This window comes from Carassius auratus, chromosome 20, assembly GCF_003368295.1.
Source record: "Carassius auratus strain Wakin chromosome 20, ASM336829v1, whole genome shotgun sequence".
Lineage (NCBI taxonomy): Eukaryota > Metazoa > Chordata > Actinopteri > Cypriniformes > Cyprinidae > Carassius > Carassius auratus.
The window spans coordinates 19,697,927-19,714,061 of NC_039262.1; positions in this window are offsets into that span (position 1 = coordinate 19,697,927).

Genomic DNA, 16,135 nt, shown 5'->3' on the forward strand with positions numbered 1-16,135 from the left:
AGAAACATGCTTATAATGACGATGAAGAGCGCCTATCGTAATGGTAAATTTAGTCAATTTAATTATTTTCAGTAGTTGGAAAAATAAATTAATATATATTTAGCTTTCAAGGATTGTAAGCTATAGAACTTAAATGATCAGGCAGCGGCGAACTTGGCTCATTCTCCTAACCAGCAGGTGGCGGTAATGCACCTTGAAACTGTCTTCAAAATATACAAGAAGAAGCGAAGGGAAATACACCTTTGAAGTGTCTAAGCAGCCGCAATTCACAGAAGAAGAAGTGAACGGATCACGAAGATCTGGCTTGGACGTTTGGAAGCGCCGGTGAGTCGTATAAAAATATTATAATGCAAACTTTTGGATAATACAAATAGGCTAATTGTTGCACATGCGCTAAGTATGTAATTTGGTATGTAATTAAGCATTATTAAGGATAATTGTTCAATGTGCTTGTTTTTAGCATACAGTATGTTGGGTGTATTTTTATCATACTATGTAAGGTCGTTAAATTATTTAGGTTAGTGAGGTCAAAGAGAAGAAAACAAAAATGTAATCGATCAGCAAGCCCATGGATGTGGAATAGATGTGAGTCAGGGGGTTTGTGTTTTGCATAAAATGTATCAAAAGTGCATTGCAGTTTTTTTAGCCACGTGGATACACGCGGAGTCCTATCCAGCTGCGGTAACAAAGGTTCGGACCTCGGGAAAAAAATATTTGTCAAAAATCACATTTGTTCATCAATTGACTAATGTGCTGTTTAACAGTCGTCATATACATGTCTGCATGTATATGTAAGTTTAGAAGAATGTTTAGGATCAGTATTGAAAGCTGCTGGAGTGAATTAGGCCTGAGACAAAGCTGTGAGTGAGAGCGCAGGCGCAGCTTTTGTGTTGCCAGATCCAGTTGTTAAAAGCGTCTTTGGACTTGTCTTTTACACTTAATTTGAAACTGTAGAAAGTAAATAAACTGGACATTTAAGTTTAGGATTAACAGTATATTCATAGTATTATGTTTACCTGTAAGTTACCTAACTGACAGTATTCAAATGAGCCGACGGGCATTTTATTGCTGAAAGGATATCACATTCAGTAAGGCAAAAAATTAATAAATGATGATGATGATGATAATAATAATAATAATAATAATAATAATTGGCTATCAGTTCCGAATATTATCAAAGCTGTCAAAGCAATAGCATATAACACTAGTGCTGAGATTTTGTAAAACAAGTAGGTTACAGAATGAAAAAAGATTGTAAACACCAACCACGAAGAAGTCATGATATTTCATTGTAAATTGTAGGTCTAGTTAAATTTTGACAAAGTCATGTCAAAAACATTCAAAAGAGCTGTATAGAAAGTTATCATATAGCATGTGTTTAAATGAAACTACAAATGATACTATTTTATGTCCCTAACATATAGCAATTGTGTGTAATTTAATTGAACAATTGTTATTTCTCCATAATTAAAATATTTTTTTACAAAGATCTAGTATAAAATATACAAATGATATAAAAGTTCACAAGAGAAATGGGTTTAGATTCTTAGATTCTTCTGAAGGTATTCAAAATGGCATTAATAGTCAAATATGCACAACACATAATTATACAGTTTGAAATTATGTATGTCTTGTTAAGTAGTGTTATGCTTGTGCTTTTGGAAACTATATTTAATGGTCATGATTAGTAGTTATATATTTATTCATTTCAATGCAGTTGAGGTTTAATACAATATTTTTTTGATTCAGTAAATGAGTTGTGGTAAGAGGAAGAGATTATTTGGTCATTTTTGAATGTATCCATAATGTATGTAATCATATTGGGATGTTATTTTATCCAAATGGTGTAGGTAAGTATCATTATTATTTTATTTTTTTGGTGTTAGTTGTGTTGATAAATAGTTATATTGTTTAATAGTTCACTTGTCATACTATAATTGTATACTGTACAAAATTAAATGCTATAATTTGCCAAATTTAACATAGATGATCTATGTATTTTAATTTTTTAGGTTGTGTCATCTTGGGGTGGTTCTTTCACTGCAGTTCAGTACTGGGAGTCTGAAGTCACTGGTAACAAACATACTGCCTACATTAATGTTCAGATATAAGCTATAGATCTCTTGAATTGTTTGTTTTCATTGTACTGTGCTTAGTATTATGCTTTTTGTATTTGATGTATGTCACGATCTAAAACAAAGTTGTCTTTTTCTTAGGGTTTTTTCTTTCATAGGACAGTGTTGCATAGGTTGTGTAAGTAATTATGTAAACATAAACTATATTATGTGAAAAGGTAATTATTCATTTTATTATATTTGCTTTTTACGAAAACAAGTAATGCATAAACATAAATGTATCATATATCGAAGTTAGTTTAAAGTGAATTGTGATGTTTCACCCTCAGTTGGGTAAGTAATTGTCTTATGTATTAAATAAAAACTGATGTTAATAGTGTATAGTATTTTTTTAATCAATGTACTTTATTTTGTAAAAAGAAGAAAATACATAATTCTTTAATATCTTAATTTTGTCAGTATGCAGTTAAATGTATGCTTTTAAAATGTATGTTACTGAATGTGTATTGAACATTGTAATTAACATGTTTTTTTGTTCTCTGTGTCTGTTTGTCCCAACCTGTCCTGTCCTTTCCTGTCCGTACCTTGATATTTTCATTCAAATCTTTATCTTGCTTACTAATTTAAACTCATGCCTCTGTTCTTTTCCATTCTTTCTTTTCCAACTGACAACTGGCCATGCTCATGCTACTGCATTGCTTTGCTACTAACCTTTTATGCACCTAAACTACGCTTGCCAACGCATCTTTGAAAAGCGGTCAGAAAAATTACCCAAATACTGATCTCTGATCACCTCTGAATCAAAAACACTTGATATTGCAAAGAGAAATCTTTGACCCTGAAACATAATCTGAAAACACAGGTAAGAAAACTGAGTTACAATTTCAGAAACCGTGAAAGAGAGATGTAAATGTACTTTCATCTACACTGTATTTTCATTTACATTGTTTTCAAGGATCTCTGATTTGACGACTTCACCAACTTATTGGCATAAACAATAAGACACATTACCTTTGAGTATAAGATATTTTATCTGTGTATATTAATTAACGTATTATTAAATACATTATTACATATTTATCACGTTTATTTCCCAGAAATAAACAACACCATGCCAAGAAAAGGAAAGAGGAGTGCATCTCAGAAACAGCGCAGAAAGCTTGAAGCTGTATCAGATGTTAGCAGTACCAACTCTATGTCAGGTATGAATGATGCACAACCATATGTTTTGTCTGTTAGGGCATCACATTGTCAAACTGATCCTAGGTACAACCTTTACTCGCGAGGCCGGCAGTGTACTTGCAATTCTTTAATTTTCCTAGCAGTCCATCAAGAATGTAATGAGCTAAGCAGTAGTGATTTAGACAACATTTTACAGAATGGGGATGCAGTTTACACTAGAGTTAAACAAACACTGCAGAGCAAAGGAGAATTTGTGCATAACTTTTTAAGCTTTGATGAGCTACCGTGCACAGTGGAAATAAACTCAGAGTTATATAACATCATAAAACATCCTAGGAGGTTCGGATTTCTAAGAGATACACCTGCACTTGGTGATTATGAAAATCTTGCAAACACACTGCAATGTCTCAGTAGTGATGTGAACGATGCTTTGCTGTTAAGTGGACATTCATGTATTGCTGTGTTTAGAGATCGGTCAGGGAGGTTTGGTTATTTTGATTCACATTGCAGAACAATTGACGGCATGATTACTGATGAAGACACAGGTACGGCTTTAATGCTGACGTTTTCCTCTTTAGAAGATTTGATAGAGAGATTGCTATTAGTGTTGCAAGCAGATTTGATCTTAGGAGACCAAGATCAGTTTGATCTGTTGCCTGTATCATTTGTAAATACATTAATGGAAAGTTGTGTACCTACTCAGCATTGTGGGACCAGCCCTGAGCTTGAAAGAAATACACAGCCATCTGTCTCTCCTGAGAACGCAGGTCTAAACAACAATCAACAGTTGCCTGAAATTTCACAACTTCAATTTGTTCAACAGTTACCTGAGGAAAGGTTCACCCAAGCTAAATCAACTAAGATTAACTTAAATGAGCAGTCAAAGAAACTGAACAAGAGTCGAAAGAGAAAGGCTTATAATATAAAACGGCGCAAAGACCTAGCACAAAAGAAACACGCAAATGAGAAAAAACAGACTTTACATCAAGTCTATGACCATAAAAAAAGTAACCAATACAGGCAAATACATAAAGAAGCTATGAAGAAGACCTATTGGAATAATTGGACTTACAGGGAAAATCACAAACAAGCAATGAAACTCAAGTATAGAAATATTAATGAATACAGAGAGAGAAAAAAGATGAGGATTACCAGCAATTACAGGAATGTTGCAAAATTTAGAATGAGTCAAAAAAACTATATGATTCAAAACTATAGGAAGAACAAACAATTCAGAGAGAGGCAAAAGACTTATGTAAATGAACATTACCGGAATGACGAGCAGTTCAGAGAGAGGCAAAAGAAATACATAAATCAAAAGTACAGGAGCGATGAGCAGTTCAGAGAGAGGCAAAAGAAATATATAAATCAAAAGTACAGGAATGATGAGCAATTCAGAGAGAGGCAAAAGAAATATATAAATCAAAAGTACAGGAATGACGAGCAGTTCAGAGAGAAGCAAAAGAAATGTATAAATCAAAAGTACAGGACCAATGCTAAATGTAATGAACAGCACAGGAGATATATAGTTGAAAGATACTTGAAAGATCCAATTTTTAAGCAAAGGCAAAAAAAACATTATACAAATAAGTGCAGACAGGATTCTGAGTTCTATGAGAAAAGGAAATTACATTGGAATCAGCGATATCACAATGATGTACAGTTTAGGACCCGCCAAAAAATGTATTACTTATTTAAAGTACAAAAAAAAAGATCTGCTTTTGACGAAATTAGCAGGATTCAATGTGCACGACGCATTCAGGGAAAATACAGAACAATGGATCTTATGCGCCAGCAGAGAAACATACAACAAAATAGCCAGTCTGACATAATACAAGATCCAGGAGTTCTAAGAGCTTTAAATACTTTTAGAGATGTTGTTAAACGGGGACCAACATATGTCTGCACATGCTGTGCCAGAGTGCTCTTCTCAAACCAAGTACGTCTTTGTGATCGTGGCCGATATCAAAAGAATCCAACAGTTTCTTCAGTTTGCTTAAGTGGAAACTATGTTCACATCTGCTCTGACTGTCCTGATCAATGTGCCTTGGAGAACAGGAAAACAGAATGGATCTGTCATTGTTGCCATACAACCTTGATGAGAGGTTTCATGCCAGATATCGCAGTAGCTAATATGCTTCAGTTCACTCCCATTCCTGCTGAACTCAGTGATTTGAATATTCTTGAGAGACACGTTATTGCAAAGTACATTCCCTTTGCTAAAATTATCACGCTTCCGAAAGGTCAACAGAGAGCTATAAAAGGAGCCGTAATATCAGTTGCATCTGAAGTGGAAACAACAGTAAATAGTTTACCAAGACCAAGAACTGAAGCTCAGATGCTAACAGTTAAGCTAAAAAGACGTCTGGGGTACAAAGGTCACTATCAGTTTCAGACTGTGAATATGCATAACGTTTTGTCTGCTTTAAGAAAACTAAAAGAAATTCATTCAGAGTATAAAGATATTACTATAAATGACACAGTCTCAGAAGAACAAATGTTTAATCAGCATGAACTAGGTACAAATGAAGTCCGTGCCCCTAATGATGAAATGGATATTGAAAGCAGCAGCCGAACTGACAACACTGAAGGAGTGAGCAATGAAAATCAACAAAATGATTCAAGTGATGACCCTGAGAGTACTGAAGATCAGCCCCCTGGTCTTGCATTGGATACATGTCTTCAGCCCCCAGATCTTGGCCAGCACTTGTTGTCCTTTGAAGATGGAATATTTTGTATTGCCCCAGCAGAGAGAAATACACCTATAAGTATGTTTAAGATTCCTAAATTAGAATCTTTGGCTTTCCCAGTGCAGTTTCCTGATGGTATGAACACCATTGATGAGCCTGATCGCACAAAGCGTGTCTCCCCTAGCAGATACTTTAACACAAGACTGTTCTCTATTGACAATCGTTGTGCAAGAGACACAAACTATATCTTCTTTGCTCAGTTTGTCACTGAAATGCACATGGCCACATCTAGTATGTCTGTTCAGCTGAGGAAAGCAAAACCCATGACCCGGGATGGACGCAGAATAAACTGTTCACTGCTGCAAGACAAAGAGGAATTAGAAAAGCTTGTGAATAATAAGGAGGCAACACGTTTCATGCAACCATTAAGAGGGACTCCAGCATACTGGGAGAAAACTCTGCGTGACTTGTTTGCTATGCTGAGACAGCTGGGCACTCCCACATTTTTCTGTACGTTTAGTGCTGCTGAGATGAGATGGCCTGAAGTCATAACTGCTATTAAAGCACAACAAGGTGAAAGTGTGAACTTCTCTGAATTAGACTGGTCTGAGAAATGTGAAATTCTGAGAAGTAACCCAGTCACAGTAATGCGAATGTTTGAGAAACGAGTTGAAGCCTTAATGAGGGATCTAATCATGTCACCCGCTCAACCTATCGGTGAGGTAATTGACTTTTTTTATAGAGTGGAATTCCAACAACGTGGCTCTCCGCACATTCACTGCTTATTTTGGGTAAAAGAAGCTCCAGAATTTGAAAAAGATCAAGATCAGGATGTGTGTGATTTCATTGACAATTACATCTCATGTAAATTACCAGACCCAAACAAAGACCCAGAACTGCACAGAATTGTAACAGAAGTACAGGTGCACAGTCGAAACCACTCCAAGTCCTGTAGAAAAAACAAGAAACATTGCAGATTTGGATTTCCTAAACCACCCATTAACAGAACCACGATAACTCGCCCTAGACCTCCTTCTGAAGATGAATCACAAGACCAAGATGAATCAATAGAAGACAGAGATCATGGTACTGTTGAAAAAGCTAAAGCTCAACTTCAGAAAGTGTGGGATCTACTGAATGATTGCACTCAATCTTTTGAAACCACTGCACAACTACTTCATAGAGTCAACATGACTTATGAAGAATATGAGAATTACATTGAGGTTCTGTCCACATCAAATGTAACCATTATGGAGAGACAACCAAAGGACTGCTGGGTTAACGGCTACAATCCTTTGCTGTTAAGAGCTTGGAATGCGAACATGGACATACAGTTTATTCTGAATCCTTACAGCTGTATCATGTACATTCTTTCATACATTTCAAAAGCTGAACATGAAATGAGCAGTTACCTAAACCGAGTGATAAAAGATTCAAGCCACGATAATCTGTCTGACCGTGAGTGCATGAAGCAGGTCATGAATGCCTATTCAAAGAACAGAGAAGTCAGCGCTCAAGAGGCAGTCGCTCGTACATGCAGTCTGAAATTGAAATCCTCATCACGCACTGTTCTATTCATACCCACTGATGACAATGCTGTAAAGATGAGTTTACCCATGAAATATTTGCAGACCATGGATGATGACATGGAGAATGTGTGGATGACAGGATTGCCAGACAAGTACAAGGCCAGACCAGACAGACCTGAATTTGAGAACATGTGCATTGCTGAATTTGCAAGTGAATACCGCATAGTTTATGCAGGACAAACAAAAGGTAAAGCTGTTTTGCCACTTCAAAACAATATGGGACACATACAGAAAAGAACAAGAGGGAAACCTGCTGTTATCAGATTTGCACGTTTTTCACAGCAGAAAAACCCAGAAAAATTCTATGGAACTCTTCTAAAACTTTACCTACCATATCGCAGAGATGAACAGCTGAAATCCACAAGATTCCCAACATATGAATCATTCTATGCATTCGCTTCAGTAAAACTACCAGGCACTGATGAACTGCAACGTGTGTTCAAAATTGTAAATGAAAACCGTGAAAAATATGAAAAACATAATGAGACCATAGAAAAGGCAATTGAAGATTTTGAACAGAACGGTCCAATTGAAGATGCATGGACTACATTGGCACCTGCAAATGAACTGATCAGATTGGAGAGCATCATGGAACGTGAACCCACTGATCTTAATGAAGTGAATGAGCAGGATGAAATTCCTGAATACACATCATCAACCTCTCTCAGTAACACAGCTATGCCACTCATGGAAGTTTCCCAGCTAAATCCAGCACAGATTCGCAAAATGTATCAGAGCTTAAATCAGACACAGGCGTCTATATTTTATGCTGTGCGCGATTGGTGCAAAAAATGTGTTTCAGGTGAAAAACCACAACCGTTTATGTATTTTTTAAATGGAGGTGCCGGAGTTGGTAAGTCACATGTGATAAAATGCATTTTTGCAGAAGCAACTAAAATCCTGCGTAGGCTTCCATGCACAAGAGATCTTACAGATATTTCCAAGCCAACCGTTCTCTTAGCTGCATTCACTGGAACTGCTGCATTTAATATCTCAGGTAAAACCCTTCACTGTCTACTGAAACTACCAAGAAACTTGAAGCCTCCATACCAAGGCCTGGGAAACAGTTTGGATGAAATCAGGGCAGACCTCTCTAATGCACACATCTTAATTATTGATGAAATCTCAATGGTGTCAAAACAGTTGTTTGCCTATGTGAACTGGAGACTGCAACAGATTAAAGGAAACCAGAAGCCTTTTGGTGGATTGTCCATACTTGCTGTTGGAGATTTTTTTCAACTGCCACCGTTAGGAAGAGCCAAACCACTCTGTGTGTATGAAGACCATGTGCTGGACTTCTGGAAGGATAATTTTCAAATGATAACACTGACACAGATCATGAGACAGAGAGATGATCTTGCATATGCTGAGTTGCTCAACAGACTAAGAGTGAAACAGAAGCAGGACCAACTGACTGATGCAGACAAGTGTATGTTAGACACAGTCACAAGATCCTCTCCTGAAGAATGTCCCATAGATGCATTACACATCTATGCAACCAATAAAGAGGTTGAAAACCACAACACTGAAGCTATATCTTTGCGCTTTTCAAATATTATTAATATTAATGCGGATGACTACAAAAAAGATCCACGAACAGGTGAAATGAAAAGGCAAGCTGCCCCATGTAAAGGAGAGAAATGTGACCTTCTCGACACACTACAGATTGCTATTGGTGCACGAGTGATGCTAACCAGAAATATTGATGTAGAAGATGGCCTAGTTAATGGTACTTTTGGCAATGTGGTAAAAATAACGACTCGGAACCGAGACGCTGTTTCATATGTGCAATTAATTGGTTTGCATTTGGATAATGCAAATGCTGGACAGAAATATCGCAAAAAAGCACCTGATGGAGATGACAACATTGTCTATATTGAAAGGTCAGAAGAACCACTCAAAAGAAAGGGTACAGTGAGAAGACAATTCCCCATGAAACTTGCTTTTGCATGTACTGTTCATAAAGTGCAAGGCATGACAACTGATTCTGCTGTTGTATGTCTGAAACGTATATTCGAACCAGGCATGGCATACGTGGCACTAAGCAGAACAACAACACTCAGCGGTTTATACGTTACTGACTTTGAAGAAAAAAAAATCTTCTGTGATCCTGAAATAAGTTCGTCCTTGGAGAACATGCCAAAAGCTGACTTTCGTAACATTCAGCCCATCCTACACACACTGCAAGAGTCAAGTCTTGATTCATCTTTAAAAATCATTCATCACAACACAGAAGGACTGCAGTGTCATATGGATGATTTAAAATGCCACCATGAGCTACTATTGGCTGATGTTTTGTGTTTAACTGAAACACATTTGTCTGGCTCAGCTGTTCCTGAGTATCTCCAACTGAATGGTTACACTATGTACAAACGAAACAGAAGTGTATCTTACACAAACTATTCACATGTGGCCAACCAAAAAGGTGGAGGTGTAGCAATGTATGTGAAAACCAACTTAAAAGTTCATCCTCTGATGTATATCCAGAATGTGACTGACTTGGAATGCTTGGTTTTAAAGCTAGAAGCTCCTAAACAAGCACTTATTGCAGCAATCTACAGACCACCAAATTACAACCTAACAGAGTTTTTAATCAATCTAAATGCCCTTTTGACATCTCTGGAGGTCTTTGATTTCAAGCCTGTTATAATATGCGGAGACTTCAATGAAGATCAGTTATCCCATGGCAACAAACCTATTCTACATTTATTTCAAGAAAAAGGTTTTAACCAACTTATTAACTCTGGGACAACAGAAAACGGCACTCTTCTGGATCCTTTCTTCATAAGCGGCGCACACTCTCATATCAGGGCAGGTGTACTACAGACATATTACAGCTATCATGATCCTGTGTATTGTATTTTAGAATAGATGCAACTTTTTTGAACAAACAATAAATACATTTTTATAACAAACAACTTCAACACTTCTGTAAGATTAATATATTGTTTTACGGTAAAATATCAATAAACCGTTTTCTTTTGTGTCTGTTTGTTGTGTGCATGTGTGTGTGTATGTGTTAAACATAGAATGTGTGTGTGTGTGTGTGTGTGTGTGTGTATGTGTGTGAGAGCATTAGATAAGGAATGAATGGAGAGTGAGTGTCCTTTCCAAGGATCGCCACCTTGACGTGGTGGAAAGGCTTGTGTGTTCCAGTGATCCCAAGAGCAAATCAGTCTGGAGATTTTCTCTTCAGTTTGGCTTGCTTAAGGGTGAGGTTCCAGACTAAGTGCGATCCAAAAGGTAATTAATTCTACTAAATAAAATGTTTTAACATAATAATTTGTTTCTTTCTTTCTTTTTGTCTTTAAGTCATTCAGCCACCAGAATCAAACTTTTATGTGTAGTTTATGTAGGCAAGGTTCTAAACTACTATGTGTTATCAAAATGCTCTAAATACAATTTAGTTTAGTACAATCAACACTATTAATTATTTGCATTTTAATTTCTAACATGATCGGTCCGTATTATTTGCCTTTCTTAAAGTATGGACAATAATTGCTAGCTGATGCTTAATACGTCATGCCATTTATTGTTTACCCTGAATGTGTGCTGCTCTTAAGTTTATTTATTGCATCTGCACTGCCACTTTAATTTTCCTCCATGTAGCTCTACAATGACATTTTAGACACCGTTCTACCCCAGTAATCACAATATTACCTCAGGACTTCTTATGTACACCATAACTCTAAACACTGATTACCTTTATTGTACCTGTGATTACCTTTATTGTACCTTTTAGTTCCACTTATTTGTATATAATGCTCTGTCCATGTCTTTCTGTCTAAGAACACTGTAGTCACTCAAAAATCTCAGTGCTCTCCATCTACGTCTATGTCTTATTTCTTGTTATTGCCACTGTATGTCTGAGCCTCGTCACAAGCATTTCAATGACCAGTTTTCCCCAATGTTAACAATGCTTAATTTGGTTCAATCTGTGGTGTGAAAAGGTTGCATTAGCAATTAAAAAAAGAAACACTTAAGCAAAACATGGTCAGATCCCTATTTTTTTTTTTATTATTATTATTATTATTTTTAATCAATTTCACTGGTAGTCTACAGTATGAAGAATTTTTGGGTATAAAATTTCACAGATCACTGTTTTGCCATTCTCACTTACATAAATGAACTAGTGGCCTGCACCCACTAGTAAAACAATTGTATCTTATTTTTGGATTAACTTTGGATAAATTCTTGTACTACAAGGTAATTCAATCAAGAGCAGTGTTTGATTTACTTTCATTTTCATACATTAAAGACACTGACAGCAGAGCTAGTAAATTAGGCGCGGTCCCTTTAAGAGACAAACGCATCCATTATAATGATACACATCCGATTTTTTTGCAACTCTTTACTTTCACTTAAGACATAACCACATACTTTTTCGAACACACTTTCCAAGATGGGTATTTGGACCTATTTTGTATGTATTTGGTGTCGGTACAAAAGCAAGAAGACTTTGAGACGCGTCTGCTTGCTCCCTGAACACCAGAACACTGCTCTGCTGAATTGAGCGTTGTGGGCAACGACACACAAGATTACTGAAACAATGCATTTTAAATCAAGGAGATCATAAGGGGTCCAAGCACAATGGTTTGTATAGATGATGCAGTTACACACTGTTTAAAATGGTTTAATTTGTACTGCATGTTCATTCTATTTATTTATTTGTGCTATTTACATAATGTTTACTTTTTTTAAGTTTGTTTTTGTTAATGTAAAATAGCACTGCATAGTCTTTACTGTAAGATAAAATACACAATCAAACCAAAATGTATTCAGACACCTTCAACATTTCTCACATAATCACAGTTTATTTGCTGTAGTTTAGAAACTGGTAATAATATATGACAATAACTCAGAACAAATTCATCTTGATAATTTCGGATAACTTTGATAAAAAGATATGTAATGGAATCAACCAAAACTTCAGACTGTCAGTATGACAATATTTACACAACTATCAATACTTTGTTGAACAGTTACCAAGCAAGAAATGCTTAATTTGGTTCAGTCTGTGGTGTGAAAAGGTTGCATTAACAATTAAAGAAAGAAACACTTAAGCAAAACATGGGCAGGTCCTTAATTATTATTTTTTTAAATCAATTTCACTGGTAGCCTACTGTATGAAGAATTAGTGGGTATAATATTTCACAGATCACTATTTTGCCATACTCACTTACATAAATGAACTAGTGGCCTGCACCCACTAGTAAAACAATTCTATCTTATTTTTGGATTGACTTTGGATAAATTCTTGTACTACAAGGTAATTCAGTCAAGAGCAGTGAGTGATTTACTTTCATTTTCATACATTAAAGACTCTGACAGCAGAGCTAGTAAATTAGGCGCGGTCCCTTTAAGAGACAACGCATCCATTATGATGATACACATCCGATTTTTTTTTTTTTTGCAAATCTTTACTTTCACTTAAGACATAACCACATACTTATTCGAACACACTTTCCAACACGGGTATTTCGACATATTTTTTATGTATTTGTTGTCGGTACAAAAGCAAGAAGACTTTGAGACGCGTCTCTGCTTGCTCCCTGAACAACACCGCGCTGATGAATTGAGCTCTTTCGCTTTTCGCTCTTTTTTCTGTTTATTTAAACTGCGATTTGAATTTGTTCGTTCAGGTCCAGGAGGAAGTGAACGTCCTGAACGACAGCTCTGTTCAGTGTTGCTGTCCCTGTCCGCGATACGCGCGGCTCTCTCTCGTGCACACGCGCCATCAGCTGCTCAGTTCAGCTTTCCCGCAGCGCGGGGCTGAAGCCAACTTGATGTGTTGAATGCTCGGAGCACGTTATAAAACGTATTCTTAAAATACACATTTCTGTTTTAATAAATGGTCATATTAAATCATAGCATAACACATAAGTAGGTACAAAAATAATCAGTGATGCATGCGACCCTTTTGGTCTCAGTGTAGCTCCCTGCTTTACCATGTTATGCAACGCTGAGCAATTGCTGCGACGTTAAGCCTGACAGAGAAATCTCACAAGCACATATAAACACTCATTTTCATATGTGTAATATATTCTTCTAATTGTTTTGTGCCGTTTTGCTGCAGTGTTTTAATGCGAAAGGCTGTAAATTCTCTGTGGACTTCAAGTGTTCAGAAAAATACATCGCCAGCTCGCGAGCAGTTGGCTGCCGCGAATATATAATGTTATTACTTTAAACAGTTCAGAAACATCTGAATTTAGCTCTTGGTGTGTTCTAACGTGTGGATTGCGTGTAATCGCGTTTTTAAAAGGTCTTAAATAAGAATGAATTCGCTAGTTCTCGGCTCCGTGTAGACAGCCTGGGCTGAGCAGCAGTATTTTTAACCAGTTTAAAAGTGAAACGAAAGCCGACTCCGCCCCTAAATGTCATTGCAACTGTAGGGGCGCAATTTTTTTATTTTTTTTTTACATTTAAAAATTAATAAAAAAAAAACTTTAAGTCTGATCACTCTGAAAAGATATAGCACACACCACCCCTCTATCCCGCAGGTGTCTGCCAAGTTTGGGGCTTGTGGCTTTAAAGCCCTAGGAGGAGTAGCGTTCAGAATTTTTTTCTCAGAAGAATAATAATAATAAAAATAAAAATAAGTTTAAATAGCATAACAGTATGAAGCCAACATAACTAGAAGGTACATTTCCTGAAGAAAATGTGAGTGGTGCTTGCAGTGGCAAAACTCGCCCCTCTGTTGCTAAGGTGTGGTTGCTAGGGTACCCGGGGTGGTTGCTAGGGTCCCTATGATGGTTGCTAGGCCGTTGCTAGGGTAACAGGGGGTTGCTAGGCAGTTGCTATGGTCTCCTGGGTGGTTGATATGATGTTACTTGGTGGTTGGTAGTTGTCACAGATGGTCACTATGTAGTTATTATAGAGTTCTTAGCCCATTTGAGCACTTAGCTAATCACTATTATAGCATGTGGCTAATCACTGCTAGCATGACTAGCATGTTGGAAGTCCAGTGTGCTAGCATGAGTCAAAAAACCCAACCGCCATGTCTGTACGATGTTCTGATGCAGAGATATAGGTCGTGCAAAACGGTTGCTAGGGTACTCCATTTGGTTGCTATGGAGTGGCTTGGCAGCTGCCAATGGTGATACTCCAAAGGCTGCTCGCCAATATAAACCAACCCCCATGTCTGTACAATGTTCTGATGCAGAGATATTGGTCTTGAAAAATGGTTGCTAGGGTACTCTGGTTGGTTGCTAGGGAGTGGCCCTTCAGCTGCCAATGATGATACCTCAAAGTCTGCTTGACAATGTAAACCAACCCCCATGCTTCTATGTCTTTCAGATGTTAAGATATCTATCTTTGGATTTTGGTTGCTAGGTAGCTCTTAATGGTTGCTAGGGCGTGGCTAGGTTGTCTTGAAGGAGATACATGATTGGCCGTTTGCTGCCCGAGTCAAACGAGCCCAGCCTCATGTTTCTATGACACTTCTATCCAAAGTTATTCATTTGATCTTTTTCAATGGAAGTCTATGGGGCTTGTTGCTATGGTGCTCTATATGGTTGCTAGGGCGTGGCTTGATAGATTCACAGTGATCCTGAGAGACTGATTGGTTGCCTGATTCAAATGAGCCCACCCCCTTGTCTCTATGACACTGTGATGCAGAGTTATGTTCAATACAAAATCCCTATGTAATGTCCCATAGCAGGAAAAGTCCTCCCTATACTTTGTATTAGGGCCATTTTTGGGGGGCTCTCGCGCCCCAGGGGTACAACTTATACCCCACTGCGGGGTATGTTCTCGCACAGCCTGATAGCCTCTCCAAATGTGGAGATTCACGTGTTTCTGCGAAATTCTCTCTCGGAGCTACGATCCGTCAAAGTTGGCCGCAATGCATTGTCTATGCGATTTTTCGCCCGTTTTTTCGCCCGGTGTACGAACATCGTACGCCCGATCGCTTATAAAAGTCATAGCACACCATTCCCGATTAGGCCGCACGATTTGACGCCTGTTTCGTTGGTCTGTGACAAAAACTGCGGGACTAGTTACGCGCCGAAATTTGTACGGATCTAGTATAATAATAATAACTAGAAGGTACATTTCCTGAAGAAAATGTGAGTGGTGCTTGCAGTGGCAAAACTCGCCCCTCTGTTGCTAGGGTGTTGCAATGAGGTTGCTAGGGTACATGGGGTGGTTGCTAGGGCGGTTGCTAGGGTCCCCATGATGGTTGCTAGGGCCGTTGCTAAGGTACCCAGGGTGGTTGCTAGGGTAATCAGGATGGTTGCTAGGGTGTTGCTATGTGGTTGCTAGGGTACCCGGGGTGGTTGCTAGGGCGGTTGCTAGGGTCCCCATGATGGTTGCTAGGGCCATTGCTAAGGTACCCAGGGTGGTTGCTAGGGTAATCGGGATGGTTGCTAGGGTGTTGCTATGTGGTTGCTAGGGTACCCGGGGTGGTTGCTAGGGCCGTTGCTAGGGTCCCCATGATGGTTGCTAGGGCGGTTGCTAGGGTACCCAGGGTGGTTGCTAGGGTAATCGGGGCGGTTGCTAGGGTGTTGCTATGTGGTTGCTAGGGTACCCGGGGTGGTTGCTAGGGCGGTTGCTAGGGTCCCCATGATGGTTGCTAGGGCCGTTGCTAGGGTACCCAGGG